General features: G+C 53.9%; 1 protein-coding gene across 2 annotated transcripts in view; it reads right to left on the bottom strand.

Annotated features, from left to right (window-relative positions):
- Positions 1-14,305, bottom strand: part of LOC148646605 (uncharacterized) — a 37,978-nt gene that overhangs the window by 11,395 nt on the left and 12,278 nt on the right. Inside the window, exon 1 of one of the 2 annotated variants that reach the window (XM_088609409.1) lies at positions 13,735-14,262. The exons of the other annotated variant lie outside the window; for it this stretch is intronic. The gene's annotated coding sequence lies outside the window, so the exon portion shown is untranslated. Of the gene's footprint in view, positions 1-13,734; positions 14,263-14,305 lie in introns of those variants that run through there. 2 annotated transcript variants of the gene reach the window in all.

Here is a 14,305-nt window from a genome sequence, read left to right as displayed (position 1 = left end):
TACAGTACTGTTCTGTGAGTGTGTGCTCCTGGGTACAGCACAGTATAATATAGTATAGCACAATACAGTAGAGTACAGCACAGTACAGTAGTGCACAGTACCACACAATACAGTAGAGTACAGTACAGTAGTGCACAGTACCGCACAATACAGTAGAGTACAGCACAATACAGTAGAGCACAGTACAGCAGTGCACAGTACGGTACAGTAGAGTACAGCACAGTACCGCACAATACAGTAGAGTACAGCACAGTACAGTAGTGCACAGTACCGCACAATACAGTAGAGTACAGTACAGTAGTGCACAGTACCGCACAATACAGTAGAGTACAGCACAGTACAGTAGTGCACAGTACTGCACAATACAGCACAATACAGCACGGTACAGTAGTGCACAGTACCGCACAATAAAGTAGAGTACAGCACAGTACAGTAGAGTACAGAGGAACTGTGAGGAAAATGTGCTGAGTAGTAGCATCAGCGGTAGAGTTGGAATTTGTGCTTAGTAACAGTGTTGGTATTGCTCATCGTGACTAATCAGAGGACAGTGCATGACAATGAGGGTGTTTTACAGTAAGGTCAGTATCTAGGCACTGTGCGTGTGCTCAATGACAGCAGTGCACTGTAGGTTATGATTCATAACAGGGAGCTGGTTCTGAGTCACAGCGGCCCATTGGTTAAACAGAGAGCACAAGACTCCCTCCTGGACGGGACACCAGGCCAGCACACAGCCGGCCCCAGACACACGCTGGTCCCCAGTCCTGCAGCAGGGACTCGAACCCACAACCTGCCGTCAGGAGTCCAGAGACTTGCCCACCTACCCCCCAGCCTGCCAGCAGTTAAGCTGAATTTTAATGTCAATTCTAGTCAGAAAACAGCAGTGGCATTGTAAATGGTGACTAATTACTGAGCAGCTGAATGAATGAGAGGACTCCAATGGCTCCTCGTGCGCTGTAAGTGGCGTTATTGGGCCAGTAGGGGGTGCTCTCCCCTCTGGCAACTGGGGGGGACAGGTTACTAGAGGTAAATAACCTACAGGGAGGTAAGACAGAGGGAGCAGGGTACAGGAGCAGAAAATAATACTATTGTTTCTAGCAGAAAAACCACGCTTAGCAATTTAGCAATCACATATGAGAAGGATGCAGCTCTATACTGTGTGTGTGTTTGTAGTTTATGTGTGTGACTGTGTGTGTGTGTGTCGTGTGAATGTGTGTGCGTGTGAATGTGTGAGAGTCTGTCCTGGGTGTGTGTGAGTGTGTGTGTCCTGGGTGTGTGGTGTCTATTGTTTACGAGAGCGAGAATCTCTGGTTTCCTGTAGCTGGTGTATGGAGCTGGGGGGGGTGTAGGGGGGTGGGGGGGAGGTGACCCTGACAAACAGGAAGGAAGACGTGTGGGGAAACCTCTCCCCCCCCCAGCTGCCTCGCTCTGACATCCGCTAACGTCAGGAGAGCTCGGGCCACATCTCGCCTCTGGGCAGGAAGTCAGCGCTGTCGGCTGTCCTGCTCGCTAGGATGAGTCATCAGAAGACAGCGGCACCTTCGGGACCCAGCCTATGGCAGGCCACAGGAGGAGGAGGAGGAGGAGGAAGAGCACGGGCCCTGTTTCAGCAGCACCAAGCTACTGCAGCAGTCAAGGGACTGGGGACCCAGAGTCGATGATACAACACAACTGCTGTTACGCCTCTCCAGGACCAGGACTGGACACCCCTGCTGCAGACACACTGACCCCTCCTGGACTAGGACTGGACACCCCTGCTGCAGACACAGCGCCCCCTCCTGGCCCAGGACTGGACACCCCTGCTCTAGACACACTGACCCCTACTGGACCAAGACTGGACACTCCTGCTGCAGACACACTGACCACTCCTGGACCAGGACTGGACACCCCTGCTGCAGACACACTGACCCCTCCTGGACCAGGACTTGCTCTTGAAGGGTGAGCTGAGGACTGAAACTCGAGCCCTCAGAAACAAATCCAGTTTTACTGGTGCGAACTGTACGACAAACGTTACTGCTCCAGCAATGTTTACTCCAATTAATATTTCCATTACAAGTCCCTCAGAATAAAACACTAGTTAATAATCCAATAGGAAGATTTGATAAGATTCTATATTTTACTTTGATATGACACTTGGACTACGTGCTTCATTTATTCCTGCTGGATATGGGATACTGCTGTAAAGAGTAACATTAACTACACAGCAAAACTGTATCATAAAATGCTACCGGTTAGTAACGGATTCAAAAAAACATTTATGTTTTTTTTAATGTCTCTCAGTGAACAATATGAACTGTAAAACAAAAACTTACTCCAAAAGTTCACAACAGAGTTTGTGACAGAAGCTCAAACCCAGGTTCACGGAGAGTGTAAAGACCAAAGAGGAAAGTTAAACATTTTACACACAGAAGTAGACATTACAGATGATTTGTTGACCCAGCAGCCTTAAGAGTATAAAGGTCCACAGGGCTCATCCAGCACGTTCGGCAGTTTGTGCTAATTGATCCAAGGGTGACACTCAGTTGTTCTTTGAAAAGAAGTCAGGGTAACGAGTTTGACTTGTTCCACGCTCCCACCACCCTCTGTGTAAAGAAGTGCCACCTGTCCCGACTAGAGGATCTCATCCAGCTGAGTCTTGAGAGAGACCAATTTAGCAGCTTCAGCAACATGGCTGGGCAGCTCGTTCCACTCTCTCACCACCCTTGGCGTAAAGTAACGCCTCCCGTTGTCAGTTTTAAATGCGCGTGACTCCTAGGAGTACCATTCCTTCCACACAGCTCAGTGCTGACCGTACCAGCTGATCCAGGCTTCCCTAGACTGTCAACCACCCGGTACAGGCTTCGGGGTCCGAGAGGAAGCCGATGGACAGAGAGGCATGTCTGTGTTGCACACAGGACAAGCTCGGCCACTGGGGAGACAGAGTCTGGGTGGAGGCTCAGAGGAGAGGGTTTGAGATTCAAAGTGCTAACCCCAGAATTTGCATAGAGATATCACACAGCCACGTGTCGCTGATAACCCAGCAGTGTTTAGACGCTTACCACACCTACATCTCTCATCATGTGCCGTCTGTGATCATACATCCTAATGACCTAATAACCCCCCTCTATGAATTGGCTACATCACTCTGCTCTCCTCCCCACTGAGAGCTGGGGTGTGGGGAGCGTTCTGGCGCACTATGGCTGCCGTCGCATCATCCAGGTGGGGCTGCACACTGGTGGTGGTGGAGGGGATCCCCATTACCTGTAAAGCGCTTTGAGTGGAGTGTCCAGAAAAGCGCTATATCAGTGTAAGCAATAATAATAATAATAATAATAACATCAGTTTAACATGGCAAATGTGTTCATAAGTGAAGAAACCAAAAAAGTGTTCCTCCTTTGTCAATGGGTGCATATTATATTAAATGAACTATCTCCCATCTGAGACAATAAAAGAAGTACAGTAAAGACACTGACACACTCCTGACTGGACTGGAGACACTGCTGTCCCTCTCCTCTCACACTGCCCCTGGATTCACACACTGACACACTCCTGACTGGACTGGAGACACTGCTGTCCCTCTCCTCTCACACTGCCCCTGAATTCACACACTGACACACTCCTGACTGGACTGGAGACACTGCTGTCCCTCTCCTCTCACACTGACACACTCCTGACTGGACTGGAGACACTGCTGTCCCTCTCCTCTCACACTGCCCCTGGATTCACACACTGACACACTCCTGACTGGAGACATGGAGACACTGCTGTCCCTCTCCTCTCACACTGCCCCTGGATTCACACACTGACACACTCCTGACTGGACTGGAGACACTGCTGTCCCTCTCCTCTCACACTGCCCCTGAATTCACACACTGACACACTCCTGACTGGACTGGAGACACTGCTGTCCCTCTCCTCTCACACTGCCCATGAATTCACACACTGACACACTCCTGACTGGAGACATGGAGACACTGCTGTCCCTCTCCTCTCACACTGCCCCTGGATTCACACACTGAGACACTCCTGACTGGACTGGAGACACTGCTGTCCCTCTCCTCTCACACTGCCCCTGAATTCACACACTGACACACTCCTGACTGGACTGGAGACACTGCTGTCCCTCTCCTCTCACACTGACACACTCCTGACTGGAGACATGGAGACACTGCTGTCCCTCTCCTCTCACACTGCCCCTGAATTCACACACTGACACACTCCTGACTGGACTGGAGACACTGCTGTCCCTCTCCTCTCACACTGCCCCTGAATTCACACACTGACACACTCCTGACTGGACTGGAGACACTGCTGTCCCTCTCCTCTCACACTGCCCCTGAATTCACACACTGACACACTCCTGACTGGACTGGAGACACTGCTGTCCCTCTCCTCTCACACTGCCCCTGAATTCACACACTGACACACCCCTGACTGGACTGGAGACACTGCTGTCCCTCTCCTCTCACACTGCCCCTGGATTCACACACTGACACACTCCTGACTGGAGACATGGAGACACTGCTGTCCCTCTCCTCTCACACTGCCCCTGGATTCACACACTGACACACTCCTGACTGGACTGGAGACACTGCTGTCCCTCTCCTCTCACACTGCCCCTGAATTCACACACTGACACACTCCTGACTGGAGACATGGAGACACTGCTGTCCCTCTCCTCTCACACTGCCCCTGGATTCACACACTGACACACTCCTGACTGGACTGGAGACACTGCTGTCCCTCTCCTCTCACACTGCCCTGAATTCACACACTGAGACACTCCTGACTGGACTGGAGACACTGCTGTCCCTCTCCTCTCACACTGCCCCTGAATTCACACACTGACACACTCCTGACTGGACTGGAGACACTGCTGTCCCTCTCCTCTCACACTGCCCCTGGATTCACACACTGACACACTTCTGACTGGACTGGAGACACTGCTGTCCCTCTCCTCTCACACTGCCCCTGGATTCACACACTGAGACACTCCTGACTGGACTGGAGACACTGCTGTCCCTCTCCTCTCACACTGACACACTCCTGACTGGACTGGAGACACTGCTCTCACAAGCAGGGTGATGACAAGCCGTGAAGGAGGAGGAGGAGGAGGGAGGTGAGTGTGGGGGAGGCAGGCTCACTCTGGTTTTCACCTGGCAGCTCGCAGGACTGACAGTGAGACAGAGAGTACAGGGGAGGGGGAACAAAGGTATGTCTGTGGATTTTTTCTCTTTCCGGTCCCGAAAGAGAACGAGCGTCTGTCGGGCCCGCCGTGCTAGTCTCGGAATGACAGGGAGATGGAAATCACTCCGGTCCCGTGTGTGGAAGTGGGCGTGAGGGGGGTAATTCACAACTCCCCGTGCAGCTTCCTCTCATGCAGTGGGCGTGCAGGAGGAGAGACAAAGATGGCCGGTACTGAAGCCTCTCGGGTTGTGCCGTGTCGAATGCCGTCTCGCAAGCCACAGGCAGCCTCCGAAACGTCTTCTCCCCTGCTGGGGTGCCTCTTTGATTTGGGGGTAGCACGTGACACAAGGAGAGGCGACTGCTTTCCAGGTGCGGTAGAAAAATCTGCGCTCTGGTTTTCAGCGCTCGGAAAGTGGACCCCAAACAAGCTCAGCTGTTACCCCCCAGCTGTGCGTTAGGAGCGCGTATGAAACTCTTCCAGCCTGCAGCCCCCTTCGGCCCAGGCTAACCAGTGACCAGCGGGTGGACCGGTCAGTGTGGGGCGGCTCCGTGCTGAGAAGTTTGGTGTGGAATCGACTCCACTTCACCAGCCCCAGGTGACTGACACTCTGTTCATGCTCTTGTATAACGCTACAGGCTGTACATTTGATTTTTTATTTGGAATTTCGACATGGCACTGGCCAATCCCCAGATTAAAAAACTGTCCCTATTTTAGCCTCTGCGCTGCCGTTGATTAGCAGTAAATAGCCCCGTCGTACCTCCCCGCTGACAGACAACAGGAGGGATCCGAGTTGCTACTGGACGGCAGCAGTGAGCAGAGACACACAGACAGTGTCCTTGTGGACGTGTGGTCTGCAACGGAGCTTCCCAGCCCTGCTCCCCCAGCATTTGGGGCCAGCGCCCCCCCGCAGGACCAGGACTGGGGGCCCCTGTTGAAGATACAGCGCCCCCCCCGCAGGACCAGAAGTGGGGACCCCTGTTGAAGATACAGCGCCCCCCCCCCCCCTGCAGGACCAGGACTGGGGAGCCCTGTTGAAGATACAGTGCCCCCCCGCAGGACCAGAAGTGGGGACCCCTGTTGAAGATACAGCGCCCCCCCCGCAGGACCAGAAGTGGGGACCCCTGTTGAAGATACAGTGCCCCCCCCGCAGGACCAGAAGTGGGGACCCCTGTTGAAAATACAGCGCCCCCCCCACCCCCCTGCAGGACCAGGACTGGGGACCCCTGTTGAAGATACAGCGCCCCCCTGCAGGACCAGAAGTGAGGACCCCTGTTGAAGTTACAGCGCCCCCCTGCAGGACCAGCTCTGGGGACCCCTGTTGAAGATACAGCGCCCCCCCGCAGGACCAGAAGTGGGGACCCCTGTTGAAGATAAAGCGCCCCCCCCGCAGGACCAGAAGTGGGGGCCCCTGCTCTAGAAGGCTCTGCACAATAGTAAGGCATCTGAAAGCCACCGAATCCCAGGCTGCTGACTGGACAGCACTGCGGAGACCGGGAAACGAATTATTCCCCATCACGCCCCCTGGAGTCGAGCCGCGCTGACTGGGAAGACTGGGCGAGCCAGTACGAGTCGAGACACGCGAAGGGTTTACAGCAAGTGTGCTCAATCTCAAAGGCTGAGCAGATGACAGTGCTGATAGATTGAAACAAAGGAAATGCTCAAGTGTACACATCCGGTACGAGGCGTTCGAAACGGTAAATAAACACGTTCGGAGGTGAAGAATGTCAACAGAAACAGGAGGAGCCATCGCTGCCGCCAGCCCCCACCTCCTCTCTCTGGTGACACTGATGTAACGACGACACAGCGAGCCTGGTCCCGGAAACTGGCCTGTACCAGTTCTAGTGTTCCACGCCACAATACGAAGCACAAAACCGAGAGGCACAAACACAGCACAGCACCCTTCGCGCGTGCACATGCGCAGTAATCCGTCCACGTTCAGAAAGCAAGTCTTGGACTTCCCACCTACGGCCAAGAGGGTGTTTTGAGAATCACCAGTTCACTCCCGCAGTGTGTCTGCTGTTCAGCGTCCCAGCGTCTTCAGCTGACCCTCGACCAGAGCCCTCCAACAGTGGATCAGCTGAACGGCACGCGAGCAGCCGACAGCTGATCCGCCTCCCCGGCCCTGAGCCCGATCCCAGACTGGGAGCTCCCCACCCCTGCGGGCCAGCCCTGCCCGCACTGCGCAGGGCCTGACATAGCCGCTTCTGCCCGAAGAGAACTCCAGCCTCCTCCCCCAGCGCCTGTGCTGGGTGAGAGGCCGCGCGAGAAAGGCATTTGAAAAAAAAAAGAAAACCAAACAGCCGTTTCTGTGTCGGTGCCCACGTTCACACGCGCTGGTTTTCCACCTTTGAACTTTCACAATTACTCGGCAGAAAAACAAGGAACGAGACGCAGCAGGGTGTTGAGAGGAGTGTAAAAATCCCCCCAGCAGAGCTGCGGAAACTCCTCACCAGGCCCGGCGCTCTGCCCCAGGCCCCGCGGTGGAGTTAAACACCCCTCCTGCCCCGCGCCCCACCATCGCCAAATCATCCAGCGATCCACAGAAGGGACTGACACAGACCTGTCCTCACCGGGCAGCAGCTGATGTTCCCAGGACACGCGCAGTCTATGAGAGCAGCCCCTGTGTTTAGTCTGTCTCAAAACGTTTCCTTGCACTGAAGAAGGAAAATCCACGAGGCTCTGAAAGCCCTTCCTCTGAAACATCCTGTCGTCCACGACCGGCCACGTCTCTCTCGGGTCGGTTTCTGAAAGAGGTTCCGCTCTGGCGAGCTCGGAAACGAACCGGTGCAGACCCTCACTCCCAGCTCTCCAGCCGCCGCGTCACGGCACACTCGGGGGCCTAGCCGACGGCCCGCGGGAGACGGCCACTGCCGCCGGGCTCACGGGGACGCCCCTTCACCTCTCCGCATCCCGGCACGCGTCGTTCCGAATTTCCCGGGCCCTGGACGAGAGGGGCGGCTCACCTGCTCGGCGGTAATTAATCCATCCCGGGATCTCCACCAGCCCGTTCTTAAAAGACGCCAGGACACACAACTGGGTAACTAGTTCCAAACTCCCACCACTCTTTGTGTGAAGTAGTGCCCCCTAACCCTGCTCTCTGTTACTCAATTTCCCCTCCGGTTCGTTGGCTCAGGAGAAGTCCGCTGGGTGGGCTTAATCGATGCCTTTGAGCATTTCGAATATTCTTCAATATGTTTGGGATACCTGAACACCCTGTTCACCTTCCTTCAGCCCGTCTGTCCTGCCCTGTATCTGCTTGCTTTTCTTTGGACAGATTACGGGGGCAGCGAGATCTTTTTATAACACGGCGGGCAGAACTTGTACCTAGTATTCTGAACGAGGCCTAACCTGTGCGCTGTACCACTTCATGCCTGGCTGACACAGTAGGTAGAAACGTTAACCGAATGTGTCAGGGACACAAAATGAATTCTAACATAAATTATGACAACATTTATATTATTTAATGCAAAAAAATACACAATTTTCTTAATGCAGTTAATATAAATGAGACTAACAGTGTTAACTGGTTAATTCCTTTCTTCATTAATTCAATGAGGAACTTCCAGATGATCATTTTAATCACTGGGACAATTTTCCCAGATTCAGGCTTGTGCCGGACGAAATGCTGTTGAAATGACAAAGCATGGTCCCTCACTCGAAAGAACCAAAAAGCAAAACATTTGTGGCACAGAACACTTGAAGGCCCTTGACAGCAGTGGCCTCAGTTTTTTAGATTTTGTCACGAGGATTTAGAAGTCAATCTTTTTAATTGACCCCTGGGGAGAGTCTCAGTTTAAAAGAGCAAGCGAAGACTTTTTTCTGTTTTCTCCACCACTCTGCTCATGTCTGACATCAGACAGCTACTGTGCTTAAATTCCCTGAGTAAATTCAGAATCCGGAGACGTCTCATCAGAAACTCTGACTTCTCGAATGTTTCACAGATGGTTTTAATTAACTTACCATAATTCACAAAGAATTAGCTTTGAAAAGCACAGCCTGTACCCTCATCATCATTTGTCTTAAAAGAAACCAGCGTATCAGCTTTAACTACAGGGCTGAGCAGCTTGTTCCACACTCCCACTACCCCTTGCGTAGAGTATCTGTAAAGGCACTCAGTCCAGCTCATCTGTATCTTCACATTAACACACCATCATCCTCCTCAGATCTGTAGAGTAACTGTAGAGACACTCAGCCCAGCTCCTCTGTATCTTCACATTAACACTCCATCCTCATCCTCAGAGCTGTAGAGTAACTGTAGAGACACTCAGCCCAGCTCCTCTGTATCTTCACATTAACACACCATCATCCTCCTCAGATCTGTAGAGTAACTGTAGAGACACTCAGCCCAGCTCCTCTGTATCTTCACATTAACACACCATCCTCATCCTCAGATCTATAGAGTAACTGTAGAGACACTCAGCCCAGCTCTTCTGTATCTTCACATTAACACACCATCCTCATCCTCAGATCCGTGAGACACTCAGTCCAGCTCATGAATTTCACTTTAACACTCTCATCACCAACAACATCTGCAGAATAATCATATAGAATCTCAATTCCGATCAGATGTAATTTCAGATTAACGCTACCGTCATCATCAGATCTGCGGAGTACAGTTACTCAGTAAGACATGCAGTCAGTGTTGTCCTTGACCTTCACATCTGCCCTCCCATTATCATTGTATCTGAAGAAAATTGAAACTCTTCAGCACCTTGAAACAGTCCTGCATCAGAAAATGTGTCTTTCCTTCATTTCTCTTCATCAGAAACATCTTCAGAAAACAGACATCTGTGGTCTTGATTGGATCAGAACGCACAGGTTAGGAACCCAGCTCACGGCAGTGTCTTTCTGTCTCTGACGTGCAGCTGGAACATGGGTCACAGGTTTGAATTCATCTGGACCCGTTAAGTCCCATTTTGGTCAGGTTCAATCTGGGAAATTTGGGAGGATACGGTAGAGGTGCTCACCTTCACAGATGTTGATTTTGACATGAATAATACCATTTTAGTATAACAGACTGTCCTATTGGACTGGAGCCCCAGTGTAACAGACTGTCCTACTGGACTGGAGCCCCAGTGTAACAGACTGTCCTACTGGACTGGAGCCCCCAGTGTAACAGGACTGTCCTACTGGACTGGAGCTCCCAGTGTAACAGGACTGTCCTACTGGACTGGAGCCCCCAGTGTAACAGACTGTCCTACTGGACTGGAGCCCCCAGTGTAACAGACTGTCCTACTGGACTGGAGCCCCCAGTGTAACAGACTGTCCTACTGGACTGGAGCCCCCAGTGTAACAGACTATTCTACTGGACTGGGACCAAAGCCCCCAGTGTACCAGGACTGTCCTACTGGACCGGGACCGGAGCCCCAGTGTACCAGGACTGTCCTACTGGACTGGAGCCCCCAGTGTAACAGACTGTCCTACTGGACTGGAGCTCCCAGTGTACCAGGACTGTCCTACTGGACTGGAGCCCCCAGTGTAACAGACTGTCCTACTGGACTGGAGCTCCCAGTGTACCAGGACTGTCCTACTGGACTGGAGCCCCCAGTGTAACAGACTGTCCTACTGGACTGGAGCTCCCAGTGTAACAGGACTGTCCTACTGGACTGGAGCCCCAGTGTACCAGGACTGTCCTACTGGACTGGAGCCCCCAGTGTAACAGACTGTCCTACTGGACTGGAGCTCCCAGTGTAACAGGACTGTCCTACTGGACTGGAGCCCCAGTGTAACAGGACTGTCCTACTGGACTGGAGCCCCAGTGTACCAGGACTGTCCTACTGGACTGGAGCCCCCAGTGTAACAGACTGTCCTACTGGACTGGAGCCCCCAGTGTAACAGGACTGTCCTACTGGACTGGAGCCCCCAGTGTAACAGACTGTCCTACTGGACTGGAGCCCCAGTGTAACAGACTGTCCTACTGGATCGGGATCGGAGCTCCTAGTCTCTCATCGTGAAGAGAAATCCGATAGGAATTCGACGACCAAGGGGCAGCTCCATGAATCAGAAACTCGATGGATCGGTGTCCTGACCAACGTGCAAGACTGCAGAGTTCCCCAGAGATTCCGAGTGACGCTCCGGCCTCACCCCAGCCTCCAGATCGGCCGTGCTCTCGGAGAGCCCTCCGCCCTCTTTAAAAACCCCCCGCCGGCCAGCCCTCTGCCCCACGGGCTCCGTCAATCCCTGGAGGGGGGGGGAGGGGGGGCACAGAACGACTCCCCTAGGCGCCCCCCGCGGATCGATCTCCACTCCCAGGAGCGTGTCGTCTTTTCCCAGCTGGGTCATGGTCTGAGCTGACCCAGTGTAAAGCACCGCACTTGTATATCGCGCCTGACGTGGGCGAAAGAAAACCGGGCACGCGCTGGGAAACACTTCCTGAAGCCTTCGAGCCCCCTAAAACCCGTGAGCACAACCGCGCGACAGAAATGAACGTGGGCCTCCCTCTCAAGAAGCGCTCGTTCGCTCTCTTCCAGCAGCGCTCGGTTCCGAAGTCGGGATTTTGGAGGAATTCCAGGATGTCCGAGAACCCGGAGAAGAGCAACGACAACGACAGATCTGAGGGTGATGATGGTGTCAGGGTCTGTGCGCGCCATTCCTCAACCCCACACAGCCACGCACGCAGGGCCCAGCGATCGCACCTGAAACCCAGTTCCTGAAACTGTTCTCCCTTCTGAAAACCGTTTGAATAAGAAATTCTAACACAGGGCAGACGACCTCAGGACGACCGGGACAGCAGCACACAATGACAGTTTTATTGCCAGTGCTGCCTGTAAAAATCCAGATTAACAAACATTTAATGTAATTAATCAACACAAAGGAGGTTGGAACAGTACAGGAAGATTACTACATGAATAAAGTACTTGAGCAAAGTCCGTACTCAAGTGGCAAGGATGAACTTTGAAACAATAGCAATTTGCACTTGTTTTAAATTGTTATTTTTTTAGTGTGTTAATCTTTTCCGGCTAAAATCCTGCGATAGAATCCAAAACCAAGTCCAGTTAAAAATGAAAAAAAACCAACACATTTTCACTCTCTTTCAGCCACCTACAGTGTTTCTAGCGGGACTGCAAGCGCGTCTTCGAAAACACCAGGGGCTGAATGGCCCAGAAACACCAGGTTTGCAGAACAACACCCCTGCCCGTCCCCAGGGAAAGACAGCAGACAGCGAAGACCACCAGAGAGAGAGGGGGGCTCGTACCTGGACAGGCCGGAGAGAACCCTGTCACATTTTACCAGGGTAAAACCATTCCGAACCAGGGTACAGCACAGGAGCTACAGGGTCTCCGAAGTCGGTTTGTGCGCGGGGCCGAAACCATTCGCCCTCGTCTCCTTCTGTCGAAAATCAAACTGAATTTGGGTTTTAACAGGATCAGCAAAACGGAAAATCTCTCGGACCACAAGGCCCTGAAGCCCCTCCTGCCCAGCTGGCTGCGTGTGGGTTCATTTCGAGGGCGGACTCGGAGCCCTGCTCCTCTGGGGGGACCGGAGCCCCGCAGTGGCTCTCTGGGGTGCCGTCTGTCCCGCCAGGCGGTCAGTGCCTTACGGGGGCCGCTCTCCCGAACCCCGGTCCTGTCCTGACCCGGGCCGGACCCCCTCGGCGGACGCGTGCCTCGTTAAGTACCGCAGCCTCAGAAGCGAGGCCGGAGGGAGGCTCTGGCCCTGCAGGGGCTGGGGCTCGTTTTCAGGAGAGCTGCGAGCCGAGGGAGGAGTCTGGCACGAGCTGCCAGGCGCTATATAACTCACCAGGAGGCTTGGGCCCCCAGGGGTCGTCAGTTACACTGCTGCTGCAGATCCCACGCTTTTTCGAGCCCGCCGAAGGGGTCCAACGCCAACAGCAACGCCGGCCCTGACCCCTGACCCCTGACCCGAGAGCTAGCCATCGACCTCCTGCCGGTTCGACCCGGGACACGGTCAGGGCCCGGACGGCACAGCACCAGACGAATCCGACAAAGACATCAACGAGAAGGAGACAGTCAACCAGCGCCAGCGCCGCCACCAGGTCTATTTCAAATTCAGATCCGTGGCTTGTGCGCAAAACCTTCTGAATTCACTCAGCCGCCTTTCTGTGCTTTGGGCGGGTGAGTAATTTTATTACCAAAGAGAAATGCTCCAAAAGAATGGAAATTCAGCTTGAGAAAAAAGAACGCCTTTGCTCGTTTTAAAAGAACACCACGGGTCTCGTGAAGAGGCCATATTCCTCCGTTCCAGGGGGTCAGAGGCTGCTCTGTTCCGTACCCCATCACCGTCCTGCCCAGCTCAGGGCCGCACCTCTGAGCGCGCCGAGACTCGGATCGCACTGCAGGACAGCCCAGGTCTGCGCTGACCGGCGCCGACTCCCCAAACAGCGCCCAGGCCCGGCCACCTGAAGCATCACGCTGCCAGCCTCTCTGGACCCGAGTTGGGAATTCGGACAGCAGGGATGGCAGGTGGAACACAGCTGTGGCCCTGCAGCACACAGGCAAACTTCCCCGGAGCCCGGTGCGGTTTAAACAGCTCGCAGGCTGCCCAGGGCGCGGGGCCCGCCCGCTGACTGGAAAGCGTCTCGTGAAGAAAGCAGCAACAGGGTCTCTTACCTTGGCTGTGCTGTGTCGGCGTCTCCTGCCGCGACTGCTGGCCCAGCGAGCGTGTCTGCCTGACTCGTGGCCAGGTGTGTGAGCAGAGCCAATGGCTGTGTGTCGCGGAACGAGAGCAGCTGCGTCAGGCTCGCTCTGACACGCTGAACTCTCTGCTGCCTCCACTCCGGCGATCAAACGCACCATCGCCACCGACACAGGCCCCTACGGGCTTTCGGTTTTACAAATCACCCTCTCCTTTTCTTCCTGTTTGTTCTCTCTGCCTTTCTGCCTGCTGCCTGTTTCGCACACCCTCGGGCTCGGCTCGGCTCTGGGGGGGTGGGGTGCGGCCGGGCCGCTGGCCAGGGTGAGCCTCCGTCCGGCTGGCAGAGGAAGGGGACCCAGAAATGGACAAAGTGTCCACTGTTGCTTTGATCTCATTTCATAGTGTAGCCTATTGTGCTGGACTGGGTCCACAGCTCCCAGTGTCACAGACTGTTCTACTGGACTGGGACAACAGCTCCCAGTGTAACAGGACTATTCTACTGGACTGGGACCACAGCTCCCAGTGTAACAGGACTATTCTACTGGA

This window comes from Lepisosteus platostomus, chromosome 16, assembly GCF_059453375.1.
Source record: "Lepisosteus platostomus isolate fLepPlt1 chromosome 16, fLepPlt1.hap1, whole genome shotgun sequence".
NCBI classification, from domain to species: domain Eukaryota; kingdom Metazoa; phylum Chordata; class Actinopteri; order Semionotiformes; family Lepisosteidae; genus Lepisosteus; species Lepisosteus platostomus.
The sequence above is the reverse complement of the archived record's forward strand: the minus strand, read 5'-3'. Positions and strand labels throughout refer to the sequence as shown.